Below are 18,121 nucleotides of genomic sequence, written 5' to 3'. Positions count from 1 at the left end.
AGAAATTGACCGTAAATGATTTGTTCTACCTCAAGTGTATTAGAGACCCGAGGAGTTTCGTTAACATTCCCTATTGTGTTGGTTATTATCTCGCTAATGTAGTTTCGGGGATGAAATCGGGGAGTATTATAGGTGGTGGTATTTTCATTACTCTCATTGGAGAGTATTTAGGTGTAGATAAGCACCAAGGGGGTCCAATGAACGAAATAGAGGACGGAGGTGAAACTATAAGTTCAAACCTTTATCACGGTGCAAGGGTATTATTGATGAGACGTGGTCGGGTACATCGATACGAGGGACCTCAGCGACAGGTAGAGAGAGGTTCGGATGACGAGATGGAGGAGGCGAACAACATTATAGGAGTTGTTCGGGAGACTGCTCTTGATTTAGGTATTCGTATGGAGGATGAATACATGACGAACTATGATAGGCATATGCAGTACGAGGCATGGCAACGCCGGAATGACTACGAGCATTCCCGGCAACGAGAGCATGGCCGATGGGATTATCATCAGCGCCAAATTATAAGCCAGTTGCAGCCTGGTGAGATGTATTATCCGACCCGACCCGCATACTATCCCGCACATCAGCCAGAGATGAGACCACCCTATGATTCATATGATTATAACGCAGCATACCAGTACACCTATAATCAGCCATGGAACCCGGACGCGAACATGAATTGGGATCCATATCCTAATTTTCCTCCTAACCCACCTCCTGATCAGTAGAGATAAATTGGTAATTTTTATTTTTTATTATTTTAAACACTTAACATTTCTATTACGTTTATGTAATGTTTGATATTTTATTATTATTGTGTACTAATATTTTTCTTATAGTTTGAAAGTGGGATGCCAAAGTTCCATTTCAAATTTCATGTATGATTATATTTGTATTGTATGTATTCTATTTTATGCACAAAACAGGGTGAAACAACGCGTTTTCAAAGACTGGCATTAAGTTCAGCAAAAGCAAGTAATTTTGACGACAATGATGCAAAATGTATGTGAAATAACAACAAGACGGAATGAACAAATGACGTGCACCATTTATCATTCAGCAAACAAACGCCAATATATTAGGAAACTTTGGTAAAAATTTAATAATTTTCACACAAATCACCCTCAATAATTTAAATTGTTACTGATTTCTTGCAAATGAGGGCATTGCAAGATCTTAAGTGTGGGAAGGGGTTAAATTCTTTCGGATTTTAAAATTTTAATATTAAACACTTGGTTACCATTAAAAATACTAGTAAAGCAGTAGTTGTATTAGAATCTAGTGCTCTCTGATAAAAAAAGAACAGCCCTAGTCTTATATACTGACTACCCAATTCTAGTAAAATTTTTCAAAATTTTCAATTAAATGAATTCAAATCATGTTTATACATATTTATGAACGATAAAACTAGGTTTTAACACCGAAATTATTGTTACCTCGGAAAGGACATAAATTGAGAAACAAACTAAAATGTTAAAATTCATTTAAAAATGGAATAGAGGACGATAAAAAGAAAAATAAAAAGCCAAGTGTGGGAAAATTTACCAAGTTATTTTAAACATATGCCACATATATTTGTAACAAATAACTGAAAATACTTTTGCTTTGGACTAAGCTAAACTGTTTTACCCAATGAAAGAAAAGAAGAGATGGATCTACACGATGAATCAATTCCATCACTAAAAGGAAGTAAAGTCTTCCGAAAAAGACACGCGCTTCTTGATTTAGGTCATGAAGTTGTCGTTCAGACCAGCTGTAGGTTGACGAAAAATCTAGAAAAGTCATCACTAAAATCAGCAGGAAATCCACGGACCTCATCATCAAACAGGGTCGCCAAGTGGTCAGATTTATCCTAACCATGAGAAGGATTTATCTCGTACAATGGGGGGGCACCATGCAAATTAGCTGGATAAGACTAATGAATCAGATCCCCAGAAAGGATAATCTCCTTAAAGATTAAAAATCAGCTTTTAAGACTGATATTACTCAATCCTAGAGATTGACCGTAAAGATTGAGAATTCAAACTCATGGAATTCAATGATATCTAAAACTCGAGCTGAAACGAGAAAATATTTTGATCAAAAATACAAACCGATTTGTTTTCTGAAAACCCTATTTTCAATGCGTTCATTACCATTGAACGTAAAATCCTAGGAATTCACCTGGAATTCATTAGGTCACCTGAACTAAATCGGGTGTCAACCGTAAGAACGGTGGTTGCATAACATGGTCAAAGACAGGACCTTGTGCCAGACCGAAAAATTATAAGGGTGAGCTTTACTATTGCTCCTACCAAGGATAGTAATTGCGTCTGACACGTTATAAACCATAATCAAAAGCATGTCACGGGACATTGCCTTAACAGTTGCTTGTTCAACGCTTTCCTTTACAACCGGACGGTAGTTTACCGAAAGGTAATATACGGAACAAGTAAACTAGACGTGTTGCTTTCCAAATACAAGGTTAGCAAGTGGGTGACACAAAACCGCAAGTTTTGAACTAAAATTTTCAAATCTGAAACCCACCAAACCCACAAAAATATTTTGCAAACACCGGTAAAGGGTTATTCCGGAAAACTTATCTAGGGTAAAAACTAGATTTAATTTTCAAAAGATCAAATGTTTTCATAAAAGATCCAATTTCCTTAATGGATCTAAATTTTTATAGTCATGTGGGACTGTAAACCATATCGTTACTACCATTGTTTATACCGCCGTATAGAAATCACTGATGTACAAAGTGTGAAGAATAAAGAAGTGATTCTAGTATTTCAATACGATATTGCTTGAGGACAAGCAACGCTCAAGTGTGGGAATATTTGATAATGCTAAAAACAAACATATATTTCATAACATTATTCCTCAAGAAAGACAAGCTTTTAGTTGCAATTGTTCTATTTACAAGAGATATTCGTTTAAATATTAAAAAGTGAAGACAAAAGGCAGATTCGACAAATTGAAGACAAAAAGGTCCAAAGAGCTAAAAAGTACAAGATACAACTAAAAAGGTTCAAAATATTGATGAGGAACGTCTCAAAATGACAAGAGTACAAGTTGCGGAACGCAAAGTACGCGATTTAAAATAATACGCGAGGACGTCCGAAAATCCGGAACCGGGACCTGAGCCAAGAAGAAACGCCCGACGCAACGGACCAAAAATATCTAGTCTACTATGCACAAGAATATAATATAATATATATATAATTATATATAATTATATTATATATATATTATTATTATTATATTACGTCGGCAAGAAGAAAACAAAAGTAGTTGGCTGAATCCAGGGTGGCCATGCGACTCGCATGGCCAGAGGCACAAAACCATGCGAGTCGCATGGTATGAGATTGCTGGTCAGGTCCTATAAAAAGCCAGTTTTCTGCCGAGTTTTAGACATCTTTTTTCTCTTCCTCTTCATAAGTAATATATATTTATATTTATAATTTATATTTTAATTTTAATTATAATTCTAATAATAAGGGTATGTTAGCGAATGTTGTAAGGGTGTAAGTCGAAATTCTGTCCGTGTAACGCTACGCTATTTTTAATCATTGTAAGTTATGTTCAACCTTTTTATATTAATGTCTCGTAGCTAAGTTATTATTATGCTTATTTAAAACGAAGTAATCATGATGTTGGGCTAATTACTAAAATTGGGTAATTGGGCTTTGTACCATAATTGGGGTTTGGATAAAAGAACGACACTTGTGGAAACTAGGCTATGGGCTATTAATGAGCTTTATATTTGTTTAACTAAATGAAAGTTTGTTAATGTTAATATAAAGATTTACAATTGGGCGTCCCTATAAATTACCATATACACTCGATCGGACACGATGGGCGGGGTATTTATTTGTACGAATAATCGTTCATTTAACCGGACACGGGAATGGATTAATAGCCACTAGAATAATTAAAACAGGGGTGAAATTACATTCAAGGGTAATTGGTGTAATTGTTAACAAAGTAGTAAAACCTTGGTTTACACGCAGTCGATAACCTGGTGTATTCATTAAACAAAGTATTAAAACCTTGTTACAATTCGAATCCCCAATTAGTTGGAATATTTATCTTCGGGTATAATAATAATTTCACAAGGACACTTGCAATTTATATTTATGACTGATGGACTGTTATGGACAAAAACCAGACGGACATATTGAATAATCCAGGACAAAGGACAATTAACCCATGGGCATAAAACTAAAATCAACACGTCAAACATCATGATTACGGAAGTTTAAATAAGCATAATTCTTTTATATCATATTTTATTTCCTTTATTTTATATTTAATTGCACTTCTAATTATCGCACTTTTATTTATTGTTATTTCATTTTATCGCACTTTTAATTATCGTACTTTTTAATTATCGCAATTTAATTTTTATCGCATTTTTATTATTCGCAATTTCATTATCGTTATTTACTTTACGCTTTAATTTAAAGTCTTGTATTTATTTTATATTTTACATTAGGTTTTAACTGCGACTAAAGTTTTAAAATCGACAAACCGGTCATTAAACGTTAAAAACCCTCCTTTATAATAATAATATTACTTATATATATATTTGTATTTTTATAAAAGTAAACTAATATAGCGTTGAGCTTTGTTTAAAGATTTCCCTGTGGAACGAACCGGACTTACTAAAAACTACACTACTGTACGATTAGGTACACTGCCTATGAGTGTTGTAGCAAGGTTTAAGTATATCCATTCTATAAATAAATAAATATCTTGTGTAAAATTGTATCGTATTTAATAGTATTTTCTGCGTAAAATATAAGCTATTTTATATACACCTCGTTCGACATCAATATATATATATATATATATATATATATATATATATATATATATATATATATATATATCATTATATAATATGTGTTTGAACACTAATTATAAGGTATGTATATATATATGAAAATTTACTTGTTTTATATTTATAAGTATATATATCATTACTTAAAATATTATGTTACCTCATCATGGAATTAAATATTATCATTTCCATCATGCAATATCTATATCATTTACACCTATGTAAATATATATATTTAATTACCTATTTAATTACAAACAACTTGTTCGTGAATCGTTGGGAGTAGTCAAAGGTAACTGATTACATGAATATAGATTTCAAAACTTTCGAGACTCAACATTACCGATTTTGCTTATCGTGTCGGAAACATATAAAGATTAAAGTTTAAATTTGATCAGAAATTCCCGGGTCATCACAGTACCTACCCGTTAAAGAAATTTCGTCCCGAAATTTGAGTGAGGTCGTCATGACTAACAATAAAAATGTTTTCATGACGATTTTGAGTTGGTAATTAGAGTTTTTTTTTTTTTTTATCATTGAGTAATATGGATAAAATAATTCGATTATTCGAAGAGTACGAATGAAGCTATTACCAAAGAGTGAAATAGGAAAGTAAAGATTCATCATAACTTTTGACAGAGTCAGGGTTGAATTCCGGAATTCAAGGGATTTTAAGAAAATTTTCGAAATCTAAAAGATTTGACTCTTCGGCAAATAAGGGAATTAAGATCTCTATAATTAAATACGGTGATCTGCCCCGATTACTCTGTCTGATACTTTCATTATAAATTTACATTTTCCGTTCCATTAGTTTCCACCACTTCTATACCTTCTTTCTCAGTTCATATATCTAAAAGATTATAATAATGCTTAATCTGGTTCTAATCCTTGTTCTTATTCTGACTATCGCAATGATCGTTCTTCTTTTCCAACTCCCACTGGAAGAATCTGTTTATTTCTACTATGCTCTAGGGATTATTGTATTTATAATCCTCCCGTGTCTTTATATTGCTATACGCACTGATATCCATAGTTTGTAATTTCGGTGTTGTTGTTGGCTATATATTTTCCCTTATATATTGGAGCTTCATGCTCTTGTTTTCTCTTCCTGACTTTGAATCAAGCGAATAATGGTCCAGAATTCATAGGTATAGAGTTTCGAATGATTATAATGTTCTAAGTAGGGTGGAACGTGGTAGCACTATTTGATTTTCAAATTTATTAAAATTACAGAAGATAGAACTATCAAGAATATATTCTTCTTGATATGTTCGGAGGTTATGTAGAATGAAAGAGTTATGTAACATGACACATGATGACGTTATGATCTGTGAATCATCATGTTTCATTTAGAACTCAGCATGACTTACTGTAATATAATCACGTTGATCAAGTGTCATTATATTATGCTAACTCGTGCATCAGTTCCCAACATTACTTCAATAACATTCATATTTTAAGCTCGAAAGTTTACAGAATATAGAAACTGACAGTTTCTATATGATGTAATACTGATAGCACGAAGAGATTAATGATTTCAGATAAGAATAGTTATAAAAATATCTCCAGAAATATGGAGGATATTTATAATAAAAGATACGATGATATCTTGGAATTTCTAAGATCAGAGGATGATAGAAACTATTGTCCGTAAGGGTTTAGAGTAAAGAGTAAGATATTCGCTAAAGACTTTAGCAGGCATTGAACTATTTGGATTCTTTGAAGTCAAACTTATTCTTTGTGATTTGTCCACGGCTTCCTTCAAAGTTTCGCATAATCCGCTTTTCGGTACTAAATTTTCTATTGAATGTTTCCCATACTCCATTCTTTATTATCAAACTGTTGGCCGTTTAGACCATCTATGATTTTGTTGTTTCCTCTGCATTTAATGCTACCATATCTGAATCATCGGTTATCAATTCGAGGTGATTTCAAGGGAATTGTTTTTTTAGATGATTAAACGCTGATGGTACTATGGTGGAACATAAAAGGTTTCCCGATAACAATAAAAGAACATACATATATATCAAGGTGATAATAATATTGTTTCGAATGAAAAGTCGAAGTTGACTTGCTGAAGCTGTGACAAAATTGGCTACCTTGAAAGGAATCATCAAGTTATTTTTGGGTAATAATAACACTAAAGGAATTAGCACAGATACGTGTTAAATGTTTACTCAGGTTCCGAGTGTTTTTAAGAGGCATAACTATATGTATCAATCTTTTCTTCCGTAGATGAAATGCGGTTGGTTCATCCTATCGATTGAGGTGTTTTCAAGAATCATGAAAGGTTTGAACGCAGATTTGAATCGTCAAGATACAAATGAGGTTTAAGATGAAATCAAGTGGCAACTTGAAGAATTTGTTTAGTTTCATATTTTATAATCAATATTTTATTTCATTTTTAATTGTCCGATCTTATTAGTCCGCAGTCGATAGTCCACAGTTGACAGTCAAATAATTCATATATAGTTTAATATATAATATTCGAATTAATTACTAAATATCGTGACCCGTGTACATGTCTCAGACTCGATCACAACTCAAAGTATATATATTATTTGAGAATCAACCTCAACCCTGTATAGAGAACTCGATCATTACTGCATATAGAGTGTCTATGGTGATTCCAAATAATATATATAGATGCGTCGATATGATATGTCAAAACCTTGTATACGTGTCCCGATATTTAAAGTGCGTAAAATAAATAACAGAAAATTAAATAACGATAAATAAAGTGCGTAAAGTAAATAACAGAAATTTAATGACGATAAATAAAATTGCGAGAATGTAATTTGCGATAAAATAAATTGCGATAAACAAAATGTAATCAGTTAGCTAGGAACAGTTAGCTAGGATTTCGTTAGCGTGGATTCTTAACAAAATTTCTCATAGTTAATTTGTTTGTTTCTAACAAATTTTATTTTGTCTCATGTTTTCTTCATTATGCCACTTGTCGGATTCTGATAGGTCAAAATCCAAATATGAAATTGAATGAAAATAGTTATTCTGTGATGAACGGATTCGTATAGCTGTGGTTGCAAGTAGGATAGTAAATGACTGTTGAATCAGATTCGAAGAACGTACAATGTAACTTATTAATGTGAAATTTAAATATTCCTCGGGTATTACCTATCCGTTAAAATATTTTCACCATTAATAGTTTGTACAAGAGAATTTTTAATTACAATCTTTATGAAAACACATATACATATATATTTTCTTCAGATGTATTCATGGATTTAATGAGTTAATATGATATTAAACTCATTTGCTTTTCGGTTGGAACTAGAATAAATAATCTCTAAAACTTTAGAGATTACATATTCGCCATGTCAAATGAAGATAAATGAGGTAGAACGATACGTAGAACGAAGATCATACTCAAAGTACATATGATGATATTGAAGCATGGATTGTTGATGGTACTGATGCTGTTATTGATTGTACTGTTGGTGCCGGTGATGTTGTTGAAGCTGGTACATTTTGCACCATATTCTCCGAATTGATTATTCGAGCGCGAAGTTCTTTGACTTATTACTCCAGGATGATTGTCGGTCAGAACGAGCGGATGAATAAGGTTCAGAATTGTGGATAGAATATGATCTTGTCGAGTTACCCTGGAAATGAGACTGAAAATGGTGTCTCGAGCAGGTTCGCCGGTAAACGCTTCAGGTTCATTGTCAAGAGGTGAATTCGTTTGGTGGAAGGGATTGCCTTCTGCGCGTTTCCATTAATTAAGTCAACTACGAACCCATCAGATGAATTGATAATGGTTGATTGGTTGATTCATGCCGATGACGCTGTTTTCGGAGCTTAGGTGAACATCTATGTCGGAATAGCTGTCGGAATAACTATCGGAATAGCTATCAGAATCTGAGGGACTCGAACTGGTTGCAGGATTCATCTCGTACGATCAGATAAAGGATTTTCGATAAAAATAGATTATAGGATGTAGATTAGTACCCTGCAATACATAATTTACATATGCATATATAATACTAAAATCCCATAAGTTATGGAGGAATCTACGGAAGTTGTCAGGCAAAGGTAATAATAACAGATACGCTAAGATATGAACTAGCAGATACGCTAAGATATGAATTTGTCTATACACTATTCATGCAATCAATGCAGCAAGATGTGTCTAGACTAGGAATGATAAGCAGATAATTTTCGACACGAAATGATAAGCAAAACTTTTGACATGCAGACACGGTCGAAGTCCAGACTCATTAAAGCATCCTAACGACTTATCAGTTAGACTCACTAATGCAGACCTGGTTCGCTAAGACCACCGCTCTGATACCAACTGTAAAGACCCGTCCTAATCCATCCGTACGAAGTCCATATCGATTACAAACGATTCACAACAGTTGATTACATCGCGAGGTAATTGACCTCTATATGATAAATTTTACAAACATTGCATTCGTTTTTAAAAGACAAACTTTAGTTACATCGACAGTTGACAGGCATGTAAAGCATTTCATAATATATCCAAATATAATTGACTTAATAATAATCTTGATGAACTCAACGACTCGAATGCAACATCTTTTGAAATATGTCATGAATGACTCCAAGTAATATCTCTAATATGAGCAAATGCATAGCGGAAGATTTCTTTCGTACCTGAGAATAAACATGCTTTCAAGTGTCAACCAAAAGGTTGGTGAGTTCATAAGTTTAACATAAATAATCATTTCCATCATTTTAATAGACCACAAGATTTTGTTTTCAGTTCTCACAAATATACGTCCCATGCATAGAAACAAAAATATTATTCATATGGATTGAACACCTGGTAACCGACATTCACAATATACATATAAGAATATCCCCATCATTCCAGGATCCTCCTTCGGACATGATATAAATTTCGAAGTACTAAAGCATCCGGTACTTTGGATGGGGCTTGTTGAGCCCGATAGATCTATCTATAGGATTCGCGTCAATTAGGGTGTCTGTTCCCTAATTCTTAGATTACCAGACTAAATAGGGGCATATTCGGTTTAATAATCCAGCCATAGAATGTAGTTTCATTTACTCGTGTCTATTTCGTAAAACAGTTATAAAAGCAGCGCATGTATTCTCAGTCCCAAAAATGTAAAGAGTAAAAGGGAATCAAATGAACTCACCTAATGTATTTTGTAGTAAAAATACATATGACGACATTTAACAAGTGTAGGGTTGGCATCGGATTCACGGACCTATATCATTCATATATATATTAAAACTTATAATCAAAATCGAACATATTTATATATTATTATTAATGTTGTAGTTTATATATTTAATATTTTATAAGTTTTATTATCATTTTACATATCTTTATTTCGTATATTAATATAATTAGGTTATGCGTATTAAATATACTTATATATACAAATATCATGTATTTGTTAAATTTAAAGATAATACCAAATTAATGATAATAAATAATTAGATTTAATAATGATGTTGAAAGTAATAATTTTGGATAAAAACATTTGTCACTTTATTTGTAGTAATAATAGTAGTGATAATAATAATGTTTAATGAAGTAATAATAATAATAAGAATTTAAATGTAAACATAATCCTAATAATCATGATAATAACACTAATAATAATTCTAATGATACTTGTATTACTAATAATATTATTAATAATAACAAAAATGATAATTTTTATAAAATTTGATATTTTTAATACTAATGATATTAATAATGCTAGTTAGATAATAATAATAATAATAATGATAATGATAACAAAACTACCTTTTAAATCAAGCTTTAAAAATAAAAATGCCATTGCACGGGTTTGAACCCTTGACCTTCCGTTACTGCAGCAGTTCACTTAACCATCCCAGCTATCACGTTTTTCTGTTATGGATCCAGATTAGCCATTATATAACCCGTTTATATAACAGTCTTTTTTTTTTCTATTCTTATAATCATCATATACCTTACGTTCACTCATGGGTTTGTATCTTCTCCATTCACCATCTTGGGTTCCAGCCCAACAAACAACAAGTCTCGGTCCATAGCAAATAGAAGTATGGTTTGGTAGTAGGTTTTAAGGGCCTACAGCAGCCCACACATTTACTCAAAATCGATCAGCATATACTCATCTTTTGCAATGAATTAGGTCGACAGGAATTAAAGGGGGTGGGGTTCGGTTTCAACTGAAACGTAAATAACAGCAACTCCACTCATTATTCTTAATCATTATCTCTTCTTTTATCATAATCGCTCTATTTAAATCATCATCATCATCATCTTTATCTATTGTATATTTGTAATTTCGCTGTACAGCAGTCATAACAGCAGCATGAACAGGCCACAGGAATCTTTTGTAAGCGAAAAAAAAAGGATCGAGATAGTGATATTGGTGTTTGGTTAACTAAGAAGATAAAAGAAGCAGGAAGAAAGAAACGAATATTGCAGCAGCCGATGTTAACTATTGCAGCCAATGGGATTGTGATGGTTTTGTGGTTCGTGATTTAGCAATCAGAAAAACAGAAGTATAGCAGCACTATTTAACGAAGAGGATGATGATGGTTTGGGTTGTATAATGAAAATAACGAGTGATAGTGTTTATAATTATGGTGAGGTGGTCTTCGATCACAGTTAAGAGAGGGAAAGGTGAACGTGAGAGAGAAAGAGAGAGAGTGAAAGAAGGAGGTGATTATGGAGGTGGTGGCTGCCGGTTTATGGTGAGTTTGAAAGGGTGTCGATGGGTGATGATTATGTTAAACATTGTGTAGCTATCGAACCCGATATTCGACAATGGTTGTGTTGGGTTCACATGACGAGAGGCGGTGGAAGTGTTGATGGTTTCAACAAGAACCGGTTGTGGGTTTTCAAATGAGTTAAGTGTAGCAAGAGAAATGTGCAGCAACTCTCATGCCATATATGTTAGTAATCCTAGATGAATTTATCAATTGTTGTTTTCCAAATTGATATCTGTTTTTCTTCGAATTGCATTCTGCAGAGGGTATGTAGTGGTTAACTATTATAGTTACAGCTAAATGACAACTATCATTTGGATTGTAGTTGAATGGATCTACACAAAATATTCTTTCAGTACAATGGAAAATATAAAAAAATTAAAAGTGAAATCCACTTCTAACAGATTTTGTTTGTTTCATAAAGGATCAGATTGACTTGTTAATTCCAGCAGACAATTTACTCCGTTAAAACAACGACATACAACAAAATTACATATTTATCTCATATTTATTTAGATATATATTGTTTTTATATACCTTTATATATTTATATATGTATTTATATATAAATTTGTATTTTGTATATGTATATATATATATCTATGTATTTATATATATATATATATATATATATATAATGAATCATAATAATAACATTAATTATATGAATTTTGATATCTAATATTTATGAACAAATAATAATAACAATAGAAAATAATATTAATAATAATACTAATATTATTATCCATATTATTAAGTGTACTAATAATGATAACAATACTATATTTAATAATAATGATGATAATAATACTATTATTAATGATACCAATAAAATTAGTTATATAAATATTAATATTATTAATGATAGTAATAATATTAATAATAATAATATAATGACTTAAACATATCCAATTCTCATATATACAATTATATCTCATATTAGATTTAATAATAATTATGAAACTAATAATAATAAGAACAATAGAAATAATAATGATAATAACAATAATATTAATAATACTTTCACATATCGAATTATTACATTATATATATATATATATATATATATATATATATATATATATATATATATATATATATATATATATCATTATATAATATGTGTTTGAACACTAATTATAAGGTATGTATATATATATATATGAAAATTTACTTGTTTTATATTTATAAGTATATATATCATTACTTAAAATATTATGTTACCTCATCATGGAATTAAATATTATCATTTCCATCATGCAATATCTATATCATTTACACCTATGTAAATATATATATTTAATTACCTATTTAATTACAAACAACTTGTTCGTGAATCGTTGGGAGTAGTCAAAGGTAACTGATTACATGAATATAGATTTCAAAACTTTCGAGACTCAACATTACAGATTTTGCTTATCGTGTCGGAAACATATAAAGATTAAAGTTTAAATTTGATCGAAAATTCCCGGGTCATCACAGTTATGATGGTCTGTGACGATCGCTCCAAATCCATATGGACAATACGTCATTCATTGATTTCATTGCGAGGTATTTGACCTCTATATGATACGTTTTGTAAACATTGCATTCTTTTGAAAAGGCACACCTTAAATGAATATTTAAATCAAAGGTTTTCAACATCTGATGATTTCTACATATAGACAATCACTGTAAATAATAGTTTACAATAGTACTTCCGTTGACAGTACAGTCAAAATAAGATACATGGTGATGATTTGGTGAATGCAACGTTTCCTTGAAAAATATGCCATGTATGACTCCATGCACATAGCTTGTCTAACATATAAGCAAACAGCGGAAGACTTCTAGGAGACCTGAGAATAAACATGCTTCAAGTGTCAACATAAAGGTTGGTGAGTTCATAGTTTTAATATTACACATAATCCGTATATCAATGTGGATTACAAAAGTTCAGTTGTTTTATTCAAAACGTTTATCAATAGGTTTTACATAAAAGGAGAATCACAAGATTTCAGTTGTTTCATCCGAAACGTTTATCAATCGGTTCTACAAAGTTGAGCACCCTGGAAACTAAGCTTTAACGTTTATAATAAGTACCCCTCGTTTAACATGCAACCAACATGTACAATACACGCAATCCAATGTGTACTAACTTCAAATAGCATACGTCTGTTTTATAGTTCAGGCTAGAGTTTCTTTCTATACCTGGAACAGACGGGGATGTCAAACCCTATGGATCCATATACTACTACTCGCGCCCACCAGTTCTTATAACTGGCAGTTACTAGTTACCAAAGCTAAGGGATTTTCGGTTCAAACTCAGTGTAGAATTTAGTATGTACTTGTATCCATTGCGTTTAAAATAAAGTGCATGTATTCTCAGCCCAAAAATATATTGCAAAAGCAATTAAAAAGGGATCAATGAAACTCACGCATATAAATATTGTATATCGGTTAATAAAGCATTTGCATGTATTCTCAGCCCAAAAATGTAGAGAGTAAAAGGGATCTTATGAAACTCACGCATATAAATATTGTATATCGGTTAATAAAGCATTTGCATGTATTCTCAGCCCAAAAATGTAGAGAGTAAAAGGGATCTTATGAAACTCACGCATATAAATATTGTATATCGGTTAATAAAGCATTTGCATGTATTCTCAGCCCAAAAATGTAGAGAGTAAAAGGGATCTTATGAAACTCACAGTTTAATATTGATATACAATATTGCAGGAAAGCACGTAGACGCATTGGAGATAATAAGCACGAGGTTTGATTCACAAAAATACCCCCGAATATTACCCATAACCTCCTTGGCAATAACCCATATTTTCCTTAGCTCTAGCTTTCTCGGAAACTCGTTTTGAAAAATTACTTGGACAGCACTCCGTCGTAATATTTTATGTACATTATTATTTTTGTATCGCAAAAATAATAACACTAATAATAAAAATAATAAGATTAATAATAATCTTATTAATAATAATAATAATAATAATAATAATAATAATAATAATAAAATAAATAAATACGGAGTAAAAATAATATATATGTGTGTGTGATTTATCTGGCCAAAACTCGAGAATTTATAGCACTTGGCCTGAAATTTTGCCTCATGCGATCGCATGGATTTTGGGCATGATGGCCATGCGATCGCATGGCCTCAATTTCCAGCTCAGAATCATTTGTCCATTTGTTTGTCGACATGATAAAATATTAATATAATATATATAATTTAAATAATTAATTATATATTATATTAAATTCACGTGCATAGTTGACTTGTAATTTTTGTTCTGATAAGTCGTACGTCATCACTCGACTTATGTCCCGGTTCCAGTTTTTCGAATGTCCTTTCGTACCTTTAGAAAACTTGCATTTTACGTTTCGTGTCACGTACCTTTGTCAAAATATAGTCTTAAATTATCCATAAACTATACCACTCATAGTATATCTTAAACTTTCAAATGTTTTGGTCATTTACTTCTATAAATCATCGTCTCGCTATTTGTTAATATATATATAATATATACATTTTCATTTTGAAATAGTGTTACTGTAGCAAAGTTACTGTAGCAAAGTCATTTTTTACTGTAGCAATTCACTGTAGCAAAGTCAATTTCACTGTAGCAAATAGTGATTTTTGAAAACACTGTAGCATTTTGGGTACTGTAGCAATTTGAAAATACTGTAGCAAATTAGTATTTTACTTGTTCATCTTAAACGTTTTAGTTAACTTATCTAAATATCAATCGAATCAATAATCGAATGTTACTATCGTTTACTAAATAACTTGAAATCATATATATTCAAATAGATATATAAACCAATAAGTTTAATGTACGGTATCATGCAATTAAAACTTTGTTACGTTTTCAAGTTATAGTATATATATGTATCTGTTTACATATAATGGTTCGCGAATCGTTGAGAACAACCGAAGGGTAATTGAATAGTTCAAAATTTTGAGATTCAACTTCATAGGCTTTGCTTATCGTGTCGAAGTCATTAATCATTTAAGATTAAGTTTAAATTTAGTCGAAATTTCCGGGTCATCACATGGTCCAACCTTGGTAAAGATGATGTAAACACATCAATGAGTTGTACACTTGAAGCTATATGCATCAAGGATGAGAACCATGATGAACATCAAGCACCAAGACCACCGGAACTCACTTTAAACTTCCTGTTTTCTATTTACAGCCCTCTGTCCTACTGATTCTGTAACAAACCAGTAGACCTGGGCTACTGAGACCTTGATTTTAAAATAGATATTTTCGAGTAGATAACTTTTCATATAAGACTCGTCTTAATCCGAGTTACGGTTTAGGATTTATGGCCCTCCGATCGTCACTATGTCCTTTTAACGTTGTGCATAAATTTCTGACCTACTCGCACTTAGACCGTCGCCACGGTCAAACGAAGACGAGTTTGCTTCTGTAAATTTTACCACACTTAAAGGACTCATATAAGGAGCCATGGCCACTGGTCTCACCTTAATTCAGTAAGGGTAGAGGCCGTGGTGACTGACTGAAGTCAGCCTTTGTTTTAAAACTACTTTCATAAACGAAACTTACTTTACGCCTTTTGTTTGATGATGAATGATGATGACCCTTAAGACCTTATTTACATACTTTTAAACCTATTCGGACGATTTACTGACTTAGTACTATTTGACTTAGGTTGAGGACCTTCGGACCGATTACTTGCACACTTTTTTCGAACCGACTTTACGACTACATTATCATTGTGAGTTATAGCATTCCCTTTTTACTTTAACTTATTTTGGGAACTGAGAATACATGCGGATTTTATGTTTTACATACTAGGCACGAGTACTTAAACTTATATATGTGTGGGTTATACAACGGCATAAACATTCCCTTTAGCTCGGTAACGTTTAATCATTGGTTTTTGAATCGTGAACGCGAATCTTAGATATGGATCCATAGGGTTTGACATCCCCACTCGGGCTAGTAGCGCTAGCATTTAACGAGTGTTTAATACTTCGTAGACATACGCACTTGCCAAGTGTACTTTCAGGGGGTATAAACGTTAAGTTAGTTACCAAGTGCCCACGGTTAACATATACTTTATCATACTGTTTTGAAATGCTCTTTGTAGCACTGAAATCTCGTGGCCTACCTTACTTACTGTTATACTTAAACTATAGCTCACCAACCTTTGTGTTGACATTTTTAAGCATGTTTTTCTCAGGTGCTTGAGGTTAGCTTCCGCTGTGTACTAGTCGTGCCGTAAACACCCGCTGCTTAGAGTTGCTATCGCATGAACTACTTTATTTTGCATTCAAACATTAGTACTTTTGAACTATGACTTGTAACGACCGTTGTGGTCACATACACTTATTATTTGCTTCTACTTAGTGAAGCATGCTTTTGGATTGTAAAACATTCGATGTTGGTTTAGACATCACTTTATTATTGAATGCAAACTCTTTTTGAAATCGCATATAGTACTTAACCTTGTAATGATCCTGTTGTTGATGATTCGTACACGATGGTTTTGTACGGGGCATCACATGTAACATCAAGAACACCCCTTAAACCTCAACTCCACACTAATTCTACATCTTGCTTACATAGTTGTACTATCAAGAACACCCTTTAAAACTCAACTCCATAACCACTATTATTATTGTTATTGTTATTGTTATTGTTATTGTTATTATTATTATTATTATTATTATTATTATTATTATTATTATTATTATTATTAATATTGATATTAATATTAATATTAATAGTATTAATATTATTGTTATTATTATTATTATTATTATTATTATTATTATTATTATTACTACTACTACTACTACTACTATTATTATCATTATTATTATTATTATTGTTGTTGTTATTATTATTATTATTATTACTACTACTAATACTATTATTATTAACGATAATATTAATATTGATATTATTATTATTATTATTATTATTATTATTATTATTATTATTATTATTATTATTATTGTTGTTGTTGTTGTTGTTATTGTTATTATTAGTATTATCTTTTCTAAAAGGGATTTTTTTGAAACTTTTTTTTCAACTTATAATTTTTTACCTAATTCAATTTTTTCTTTTTCCTTCTATATTTTCCTTCTTTTTCGAAATTAAATTTTTTCAAACGTTTCACCAACGCAACTCGAGACACTCCACTAATTTATTACAAAAGCGAATGCGGGTGAGTGACATCCATTCCCGTTTCTCTACAAGTAGACCGAGGTTCAAGTTTTGGGGTATGTTTTCTTTATAATATTTTTCCTTTTTATTTTATGTTTTTCGACCACATTATTAAATTAACTAATTAAAAAATTCAAATTATCTTGGATTTAATTTTTTTGAACTATTGAAAGTGTGTTTGATTTGTTGAGTCTAGTTATTATCTTTTGAGTTACGTTAATCTCATTAACATTAAACTATATTAAATGAAAGTATATAGTTATGTATATCAAAAAGCCTTTCACACGCTTTGAAATACATTAACCTCCTGACTTGTTTTATTCATCCATAACAACATAAATTGAATAGTCATCACACATTTACTTGCCTCAAGCTTATAAGATCC

The sequence above is a fragment of the Rutidosis leptorrhynchoides genome, chromosome 1 (assembly GCF_046630445.1).
Source record: "Rutidosis leptorrhynchoides isolate AG116_Rl617_1_P2 chromosome 1, CSIRO_AGI_Rlap_v1, whole genome shotgun sequence".
Lineage (NCBI taxonomy): Eukaryota > Viridiplantae > Streptophyta > Magnoliopsida > Asterales > Asteraceae > Rutidosis > Rutidosis leptorrhynchoides.
This window is presented reverse-complemented; position numbering follows the sequence as displayed.